This window comes from Dermacentor variabilis, chromosome 10 (genome assembly GCF_050947875.1).
Source record: "Dermacentor variabilis isolate Ectoservices chromosome 10, ASM5094787v1, whole genome shotgun sequence".
In the NCBI taxonomy this organism is placed as follows: Eukaryota; Metazoa; Arthropoda; class Arachnida; order Ixodida; family Ixodidae; genus Dermacentor; species Dermacentor variabilis.
The window spans coordinates 82,849,712-82,860,707 of NC_134577.1; positions in this window are offsets into that span (position 1 = coordinate 82,849,712).

The window sequence follows — 10,996 nt, forward strand, 5'->3', positions numbered from 1 at the left end:
ATGAACGTCGACATTATTGCGATTAGCAATTCATCGACACCCCGTAATATGACCACCGAAACGCTCCCTTTATAAGGTGTGTATGCAGCCGAGATGGTCTATCGCGCCTCCCTCTGCACAGGCTGCGCCTTCTGGCGCCACCGCAGGGAACTCTGCGCGGGGCACTTTTGTCAGGATATATTCAGGCAAGATTTTCTGAACATTCATAATGCAGGTTTGACTCCACCCTCCGCCGGAGAAATTTAAATTATTTTTTTTGTAGTCGTTGAAGGGTGGCACATGCGCAGTGGCACATGACCAGCGACTCAAGTTGCCGTCAAAGATGTTTATTGAAGAACTGCACATACGAAGTTACACAAAGCTAGTGACGCAACTTGGCGTAAAAAAGAACGTTCAGAGTGGCGCATACCCAGCTACCCAAGTTGGCGTGAAACAGGTTTATTGAAGAGAGGCATATACCTTGTGTGTACAGTCGCCCAAATCTTTAACTGGTGTGCGGGAGCGGCGCCTTTTCCGTGCGTCAGCGCCGTTTGACGGGGCGAGGCTGGAAACAGTCTGAGGCTAAGCGCATGCGGACAAAGCGCGCTCAGCTGGGCCCATCGTCTACTAGGCTGTTTCCAGCCTCGCCGCGTCATACGGCGCTGACGCCCGGAAAACGCCCGGAAAAGTCGCCGCTCCCGCACACCAGTTAAAGATTTGGGCGACTGTACATGTCCTGTGGTAGACAACCAGTGACTCAAATTTGTGGTAGATAATTTCTTTGTAGAGTGGCGCACGCTCACTTGCACATGCCCACTTGCACGTACCCGGTGACCCAAGCTGGCATGAAAGAGGTTCATCGAGGCGAGCCGCATACGTAATTTACATACCGGCACACGTGGGGATCCCGGGCAATGAAGAGGCGGACACTCTGGCAAAAAGTGCCCACCACTCAAGCGTCCCCCTCAGCCCTGCTGTAACGGCCGCAGACTTCTCGAGGCACAGGCTGCGCCGGCACATCATCGCCTGCCACCCGGACAAACGGGTATCCCTGGGCCGGCCTCCACGGCCTCTTCCACAGCACGGCCTCCTACGAAGGGATGCCTCGTTGCTGCTCCGACTGCGAGTTGGCTGCTACTGGACGGCAGCCCGCCGGCACCACCTTGGAAAAGCCACCTCCCCAGCCTGTGCCTCCTGTGGTGAACCAGAAACTCTGGAACACCTCCTGCTGGCCTGCCCTGCTCACCTGCAGCACCGCGGTCGACTTCTGCAAGAGTTCCACCGCCTGGGGCTCCCATGTTCACGACAGGAAGATATCCTCTTTCCCTGTCGTAATCAGCTACCAGCCCTCCTAAGTGTCGTCGAGTACCTCGACTCGTCGGGGCTCTCGGCGAGACTATAGAACATTTCTACAAAGACGGATGGCCTAACGGCCATCCCACCACCTCGAGCTTCCTGATCGGCCACTACTTCGCTTCCATCTCTACGACCCTCTACCTTTCTCCCTCCTACCCTCTCTCTCTTTTAACCCCATCCCCTCCACCCTGCTGGCGCTGAGCCGTGCTCCCGCATGGGTTGCAGAAAATAGCGCTAGCCTTTTCTCCTTCCCCTCAAGAACCACTTCTCTCTATACAGTGATACAAGCTTGCGTGAACTAGGTTCATTGAGTAGCGATACATAACTAGCGGCGCATGTCTAATAACACAAGTTTGCGTGAAACGGTTTAACTGGTGAGCGGCACATATGCAATGCAATATTGTAATAATGTATCGTAGATTGCAGATGGAGTCTTACAAAAATAGACGCTTCTGTTTAATGGCGAGCCAGGAGAAGAGCGTGCAGCTCACGTGCTTCATCGTCTTTCATGGCGCCGACGTTTGCGCGCGCCGTCCCGCGTTGCGGGAGCCCCACATCATTGTGTCAATTGCCCCCCCCCCCGCCTCCCCCATGCGAAAAGCGATCGTCTCGGTCGCGTCAAAAAGTTCTTTAGGCGACAAGAAATGGAGCTCCTCAAGTGCATCTCGGCGTTCACTTACGCGCATAGTAGGGTTTCATGCGCACTACATGAATAACTTCCGCGCGAAGACGACGACGGAGTGAACCGGGGTCATAACTGCAAGGGACGATTTCGTAGGTCACGTCACTGAGGCGGCGTGTAACCTTGTTGGGACTAAATTACCGGCGCAGCAACTTTTCCGAGAGTCGAGGGCGACGGATGGGCGTCCAGACCCACACGAATGCGCCGGTATTGTAATGGACGTCGCGTCGACCCTGGTTGTATAGCGAAGGGTGTCGGTGTGCTATTGGCTCCGGATACGATGTTGAGCAAGCTGGCGTGCTTCTTCGGCTCTTTGTACGAATTCTTCCACGTGTTCGCTGGGCCAGCTATTATCAACCAGAGGTAGCATGGCGTCAAGTGTTGACGTGACGTGGCGCCCGTATGCAAGTTCGAACGGCGTAAACTGTGTAGCCTCCTGTACACAGTGTTATACGCGAAGGTTACATAGGGTAAAATCTCATCCCACGTCTTGTGCTCTACGTCAATATACATGGAGGGCATATCAGCCAGCGTTCTGTTCAGACGTTCCGTTAATCCATTGGTTTGAGGGTGATACGCAGTGCTCTTGCGGTGAGAGCAATGCGTCAGCTGGAGAACGTCCTGCATAAGTTCGGCTCTAAAGGCTGTACCGCGGTCGCTGGTCGTAGGACGGTGTCATAGGACGATGTGGCGTACAAAGAACTTGGCCATTTCATACGAGTTTGCTTGCGGAATAGCTTCGATTTCGGCGTATCGAGTCAGTAGCGACGACTATGCATTTGTTGCGCGAAGAGGTCACTGGGAATGGCCCAAGTAGATCCATTCCTGTTTGTTGGAACACTGCTTGAGGAGGGTCCACAGGGTAGAGAAAGCCAGCTGGATTAACTGGTGGTTTCTTGCGGCGCTGACAATCACGGCACCTCTTGACGTACCGTTGCACAGAAGAAAAAAACCGGGGCCAGCAATACTTCTGTCGTATCCTTGCTAATGTCTTAGCGAATCCCAGGTGTCCTGCTCATGGCTCGTCATGGCAGGCTTGCAAAGTGTCTTGGCGCAGTGCCAACGGCACGACCCTTGTCGTGCCGTACGCATTTGGACCGCTTCCGCAGTTTTTCCTGTAAAGGACGTTGTTGTGCAAAGAGTACGAGGATAAGCCGTGCACGAGCGACCGAGGTAAGACACCTTCAGCTCCTTGAAGGTACTCGATCAGCGGCAGCAGCTCAGGGTCGGCGCATTGGTGCTCAGCCATCTTTATGGCGTCGATAACGCCGATAAATGGCAAGTCATGGTCAGGTTCCGAGGACGTCGTAGGGAGTGGTGCGCGTGACAAACAGTCAGCGTAGCTGTGCTTCCTTCCAGATAGGTAGACAACTGTAATGTCGTACTCGTGCAAGCGCAGGCTCCAACGGGCTAGTCTGCCTGAAGGATCTTAGAGGTTGGCAAGCCAGCACAGGGCATGATGGTTGCTCACAGCCTTAAAGGGTCTACCGTACAAGTAGGGTCGGAATTTACCAATGGCCCACACAACCGCTAAGCATTCTTTTTCAGTGGTTAAGTAGTTTTTCTCACCCTTGGTGAGACTGCAGCTTGCATAAGCAATGGGGCGTTCCGCACCAGCTTGCCACTGCACAAGAACTGCGCCGAGACCAGTATTACTGGCGTCAGTATGAATTTCAGTGTTAGCGTCTTCGTCGAAATGAGCAAGTATTGGGGCCGCTTGCAAGCGTTTGCTCAATTCATTGAACGACTGCTGCTGCTCGTCCGACCAAATGAAAGGCCCATCGTCGCGTGTGAGCCGTGTCAGAGGCTCAGCAATTCTCGAGAATCCCTCGACGAAGCGCCCATAACATGCGCACAAACCAAGGAAGCGTTGGACAGTCTTCTTGTCTGTGGGTGGTGAAAACTCGGCGACGGTAGCTAACTTATCAGGGTCTGGTCGGCTGCCTTGAGGACCAACGACATGGCCAAGAAATTTGAGCTCTTGGAACCCGAAGTATCATTTTTCCGGCTTAATGGTGAGGCCGGCAGTATGGATCGCAGTGAGGACATTCTCGAGTCGTGCGAGATGTTCATCAAACGTGCTCGAGAACACGACGACGTCGTCCAAGTGTACGAGGCAGGTTTGCCATTTGAGTTCAGCAAGCACGGTATCCATCATCCGCTGAAAGGTGGCAGGTGCTGAACAGAGACCGAAGGGGAGAAATTTGAACTCATAAAGGCCGTCAGGTGTCACAAACGCTGTTTTTTCATGATCCTGTTCATCGACTTCGATTTGTCAATACCCTGATTTAAGATCCAACGAAGAAAAATAAATTGACATGTTGTAGACGATCCAATGCGTCGCCGATGCGTGGCAATGGATAAGCATAGCGCTTGGTGACACGGTTCAACTTTCTATAAATACACAGAAGCGTAGTGTGATGTCTTTCTTTCTAACACTACAGGGGCGGTCCTTGGGCTTGTGGACGGCTAGATCACGTCGCCTTGGAGCATCTCTTTCACCTGATGCTTGATCGCTTCCCTTTCCGCTGGAGACACTCTGTAAGGATGCTGACGAACAGGACGTGCGGACTCGTCCGTTATAATGTGGTGCTTTGTGATAGACGCGCGCCGTAATTTGGACGACGTTGAAAAAGTCCGCAAATTCATTCACAAGACTCAGTAGACGGTCTTTCTGATGGTCTGGCAGATCAGCGTTAACGTGAACCCGTTCTTTAAGGCTGGGTAACTCAGATTGCTGAGACGATGCGATTTCCAATGTGGCAATGGCAGTAACATCAATGGTTTCGCGAAGAAATGCGATTGTCGTTCCTCGCGGTACATGCTGATATTCTTTGCTAAAGTTTGTTAGCAAGACGACTGAACATTTGTTGCGCACCTGAAGAGGCCCTCTGGCTATGCAAATGTGGCGCTCAAGAAGCAGAGGGATGTTTGCCTCCGCTAGTCCTTCGGCGTCGTCCTCCATGTCGCATCGGACAAGGGTAAGCACGCTGCTCTTGGGTGGTAACATGACGTAATCGCCAGCTACGCGAAGCGCGATGTCACGGTCGTTGCCATTGCTGTTTGCTATGGCTTGCGTAGTAGCGAAGCTGACTCTAGACTCTTGCAAGTCGATGATGGCACCGTTCGCCTGAAGGAAATCCATGCCGAGTACAAGGTACTTCGAACATTCAGGAAGAATGACGAAGTCACCGATGTACGTGAAGCCCCGAATGTTGACTCGTGCCGTGCACCAGCCCATTGAAGTTATGAGGTGCCCTCCTGCAGTACGAAAATGAGTCCGCGTCCATTGCGTCGAAAGTTTGTTCAGGATACGCGCGAGATTATGGCTCATAACAGACGTTTCCGCACCCGTGTCGATTAACGCCGTGACTTCGTGGTCATCTATGAAAACTGGTACGTCGCAAGATACTGACACCGAACAACACTGCTTTCTTTGCGTCTCAATTACTTCATCTCGTGGTCGTCTTAGTGGAGGATCTTCAGCGTTCGAAACGTCAGCGACCTCACCTGCGCAGGTCCCTGGACTCGGTTTTCCCGGGAGGAAGGGCTGGGTGAGCGACACCTTGTTGCGCTCGGCGTGAAGATGGGGCTGGAAGACCTGTTTCGGGCGGGTGACGGTGCCCGGGGGACACGGAATCGTGGGGCAAACGAGGTCCTGGCGTCCGCGAGGTAGGCTTCAATCTCCAGGGGGCGTTCACCATTGCGCGGGCATGGCGCATTCAGTGAAAATCCACGGAGCCCAGCTCGGCGGTAACGACACGCCCTGTAAAGGTGATCGGTTTCACCGCAACAAAAACACAAGGGCCACCAGTCTGCAGTGCACCATGCGTCGCTCTTGCGGAGTGGTCGTGTTTCAGACATGAATGGCGTGCAGCGAGCCCTGAAGTCGCCAGTTCCTTGTTCAACGGCGCCCACACCATGAAGGTCCGGGACGTCGCGCACATCGTAAAAAGTCGGGAAGAACGAACTTTTCGCAGCTTCCGCATACGACATGCGAGGTTGTGGCTGCGGTACCTCATGCTGTGGTGTCTCGCTTCACTCCGAGACTTGTACTGCCTGCCTGATTTCCTTCCGGACGACCTGAGCCAGAGCGAGTCGCGGTACCGATACAGAAGCCGCCTGAAGCTTTTGAAGCTTCAGGCGGCTCCGGTGGCGGCTTCAGTGCTAATTTCATCTCTACGCTCGATTTAGTCAGAGGGTACTATCAAGTTCCGTTGACCGAGAGGGCAAGCAGGCTTGCGGCGTTTATTTCCCCGATGGGAACCTTTCGTCCGAAAGTCCTGAGCCTTGGATTGAAGAATGCGCCATATTGCTTCTGCAGCCTTATGGACCAGGTGCTACGAGGAATGGAGGACATTGCACTTCCGTATCTCGATGACATAGCAATCTTTTCTTCATCATGGGCGGACCATATGCAACATCTGCGAACCATGATGTGTCGTCTACGAGAAGCCAACTTTACTGTTAAGGCTCCCAAATGCCAATTAGGGTGCGCGGAGGTAGCTTATCTAGGTCATGTAATAGGGCAAGGCCATCGTCGGCCTTCCGAGGTTAAACTGACCGCGATAGACAACTTCCCGCAACCACGCACCAAGTGGGACATCAGATCATTACTTGTCTTGGCGGGTTATTACCAAAGATATATTCCGCGGTATTCCGAGATTGCGAGTCCTTTAACGGATGCTCTCAGAAAAACAGAACCACAAACGGTAAAGTGGGATGACGCAAAAGAGAAGGCTTTTAGTATGCTGAAGAACGCACTAACGAGTCAGCCAGTGTTGAACGCGCCCGACTACTCTAAGCCATTCATTCTTCAGTGTGATGCCAGCGACAGGGGTATGGGCGTGGTGCTCTGTCAAAAAAGAGATGACGAGAACGAACATCCAGTACTGTATACGCCAGTAGAAAGCTTTCAGTTCGTGAGGAGGCATACAGTGCATCAGAAAAGGAATGCACCTGCGTAGTACGGACGGGGCAGAAGCTAGCTTGCTGTATCGCTGGCTCAAGATTCACCATAGAGACTGACCACTGTCCTTTCACATGGCTGCAGTCCATGTCTGCGAAAAACGGTCGTTTTTTGCGCTGGAGCTTGGCTCTTCAACAGTACACCTTCGATATTCGCTACAAGAAGGGTAAGCTTAACCGCAATGGCGACGGTTTGAGTTGTTGCCCCTAGAGTAACGAAAGCCTCATGCTCACCCGGGTTTCCGTGGCATCTTTACTTTCGTTCATACGTTTTTTTCCAAAGTGTAGTCGATTTTTAGCTGATTTTAATAACCACGTCATAACGCTTTCAAGAAATGGCTGTTTTTAGTGTTCAAGGGGGGAGGACACGCGTAAGGAATGGGAAAGGTGTAGCGGGTTTTCTTTTTTGTTTTAAAAAAAGCCGGGTGTGTTTTGGAGGGGGATGGCTTGTGCTTACTGCTTTGTGGTTGTGGGTCCGGCACTGTTCTGGGGTGATTGCTTGCCCACGCAGGAGACGAAAAGTTGCGAGACCTGCTTGCAAGACCAATTTCACCGGACCGGACCAAGGAGAAGAGTCACAAGAGCGCCACGAGGACAGATGACAACTCCCAGGAATCTGCCAGCTACGAACTACGGGTTCGTCACCTCTAAGGGGAATTCTGCTACTGAAACGCCGATCCCTAGCACAGCGGCTGCTGGCCCCTACGCGTCGGGATCTTCATCCCCCGCCGGAGTTGCTATTACGGTTGGCGTCTGGCACCACGTGCAGCAAGGAATTTCACCCGACCTTCTCTCGTCATGTCTCGTCGAAATGAAGCGTGACTACTACTGTTACGGTCATCATCCAGCACCACGTGCAGAATGGAATTTATCTCACCCGACCTTCACACACCTTGCCTCGTCGAAATGAAGCGTGACTTCCTAATTCGCCATGACCATTTCGAGTGTCTGCTGGTCTGGCGGAAGCCCCGCAGTGTTTACATGCATCTTTTGTGTGTGTGTGTTTGCGACTTTAGAGGGACCCTTCCCGCGAACGGTCAAACTCTACAGGAGAACTTCCACGAACCCGCAACGCGAAAAAGAGACGGACAAACGTCTAAAATTCCAGGAGGCGGGACGCCCTCCTCCTTGCAGCAGACTCGGTATAACCAGAGGAGGAGGTGCCCTCTTTCTGTGCCGGTCACGTGACGTCGACGGAAGCGAGATCCCTCCCACGATTGTAGAGAACCTATTTAAGGGGCTCCGAAATGTACTTTTGATCACTTCATGCTCTTCTCATTTTCTTTCACCAGCTTTTGAATAAACTGTGCAAGTTTCGCACTAGAAATCTCTCGCCCTTGCTTGGTAGCCATGGTCTACCGGATGCCTGCAGCCCGCCGACAACGCCACGCTACCCAATAAGTAAGATAGGCAGGCGCCGCTACAACTCAGCAGCAGTAGGATACGCTACCCTGGAGTATGCAACAGAGGCTTTTCTTTCCAGGAGCCCGTATGGGTTTCCTTTGTAGCAATGGCGGATGTCGCATTTTCCGTTTATTCAATATCTATGAAGTAGAAAGGGTTGGTGCTGAACAGATCGTGAAGCGCACCGGAACGCGATGCCCTGGTAATTCTATTTCTTAATTTTTTTACTTTTAAGTTAATTATTACTCATTCGATATGACTTTCCTGATTTTATTTTAACAGATAATTCTATGCTATTCAATGCTAATTCCATAGATATTCGGAAATTTATGCTCCATAATAATTTGCAACAATCCACCTATTTCTTGGCCAATACCTCACGTGGGTATACACACGTGATAGGCAACAATAACAACAAAAAAAACCAGAATTTAGCCGGGAAGCAGATAGGATAGCGCTGTCTTGTTTGCTTTTGTCTAGATAGATAGATAGATAGATAGATAGATAGATAGATAGATAGATAGATAGATAGATAGATAGATAGATAGATAGATAGATAGATAGATAGATAGATAGATAGATAGATAGATAGATAGATAGATAGATAGATAGATAGATAGATAGATAGATAGATAGATAGATAGATAGATAGATAGATAGATAGATAGATAGATAGATAGATAGATAGATAGATAGACAGATAGACAGATAGACAGACAGACAGACAGACAGACAGACAGACAGACAGACAGACAGACAGACAGACAGACAGACAGACAGACAGACAGACAGACAGACAGACAGACAGACAGACAGACAGACAGACAGACAGACAGACAGACAGACAGACAGACAGACAGACAGACAGACAGACAGACAGACAGACAGACAGACAGACAGACAGACAGACAGACAGACAGACAGACAGACAGACAGACAGACAGACAGATAGATAGATAGATAGATAGATAGATAGATAGATAGATAGATAGATAGATAGATAGATAGATAGATAGATAGATAGATAGATAGATAGATAGATAGATAGGAAAGGCAGGTAGGTTAACCAGAAGTGAGCTTCCTGATGGCTACCCTGCACTGGGTTGGGGAGTATAGTAGTTCAGATTTTCTGTAAATTTTGTGTGTGTTCCTGTTGCGGGATCCGGCGCGCTTCTAGGTACAGTCAACATCAACTTTAACGAGCCAGTGCTTCATTTTGATGCGAAAGCAACTGCTCATTTTTCACTGGCAGGCCGCTTTCGCGGAAATGCGGCACAGGGCCACTAGAAGCTCGTGTCTACTGATACAACTTATGCAAGCCCGGGCTTTGATGAGGCTTGTGCCGCAATCGGCATAGGCACTTGATGCAGCTATTCTCTTCGGGAACTCACAATCTGTGCCTATACAGCCCCCCGCCACGGTCTTTGAAATAGCGCAAGGGTACCATGTCTTATCCTTCTTCAAGAGTAGCCGTGTATGGGAGCAGCAACGGTCGTCAGATTAGGCAGTAAACGGCTTATATGTTCACAGATCGGGCGGTACTTAGTTGTTCTAACAGAAATTAACGAAACATCTTGCAGACAAACGTTGCGCGTACGAGAAAGAAAACGTTGAGGGCCTGATGGAGCTTATAGAAGGACAACGCGTATATGCCTAAAATGTTTCTCGGCGTCAGGGGTCTCTCACACCCTGTGTTCGCTGGGCTCTAATAAGACTTATTTCCTTCCTGTGTGAGAGGCGTCGTAATAAAGTATGCTCTATACTGTTTCTTTTTTAACTACGGCGTATAACAATACGAATTGGTAGCTTGTCGAAGCCGTCACCGATAGGCCTAAGGGAGCGTCCGCGCGAAGGCGGATACAATTTTGCTTATTTGATTGCCCTCTCAACCATCCCTCTCACTTGCTCTCTTTTGGCCTTTCATGGCGCCCTCCTCTCTTGGCACAGTGGCGTGTAGGTAGGTACAGATGCTCCAACAGGAACCTTTGCTTCTCAAAAAAATACGTTAGCAGTGTTACTGAGTTGGCGAGTATTCATAACGCAATTTCAACTCAAAAATGAGACAACGACGGAAGAGAGACTACACGCGGAAAGGAGACAGTGATCATGCCGTGTGTTCTTGCCGTCACTGAATAATCTTTAGCTGAAGTGTCAACATGAAAAAAAAATAGTAACACTATCTCGCTGTGGCAATGTTGGAAGCTACTTTGGACACGTCCGTCTTTCAGAGACTATGGACCTTGAACAATGAAGACGTACGATTGAAGACTGTATCTTCTCTGTTACTTCATAACAGCCCTGCTCAAGGTGTTTTCTTCAGCTAGCTTTGATTTCCCTATGGTTTGTGAGCTCGATAAATTGACAAGGAATTGCTTTTGAATATCTGTGTTCCCGGCTTCGGCATGCGGTATAGGTAAACAGACGCGGGGTCATGTCAACCTGAAATTCCACGAGGTCTTTCGCTTAACATTACCACGAGCATGCGAGATGTAAAAGAAAAATCTTACAATTCCTGGCACCATTTGTTTTTCACCGGGAAATTCTTTAAAACTAACAATTACAGGAAAGTCGGGCACCTATAGGATAGGCTAGTCCGGCCAAGATACA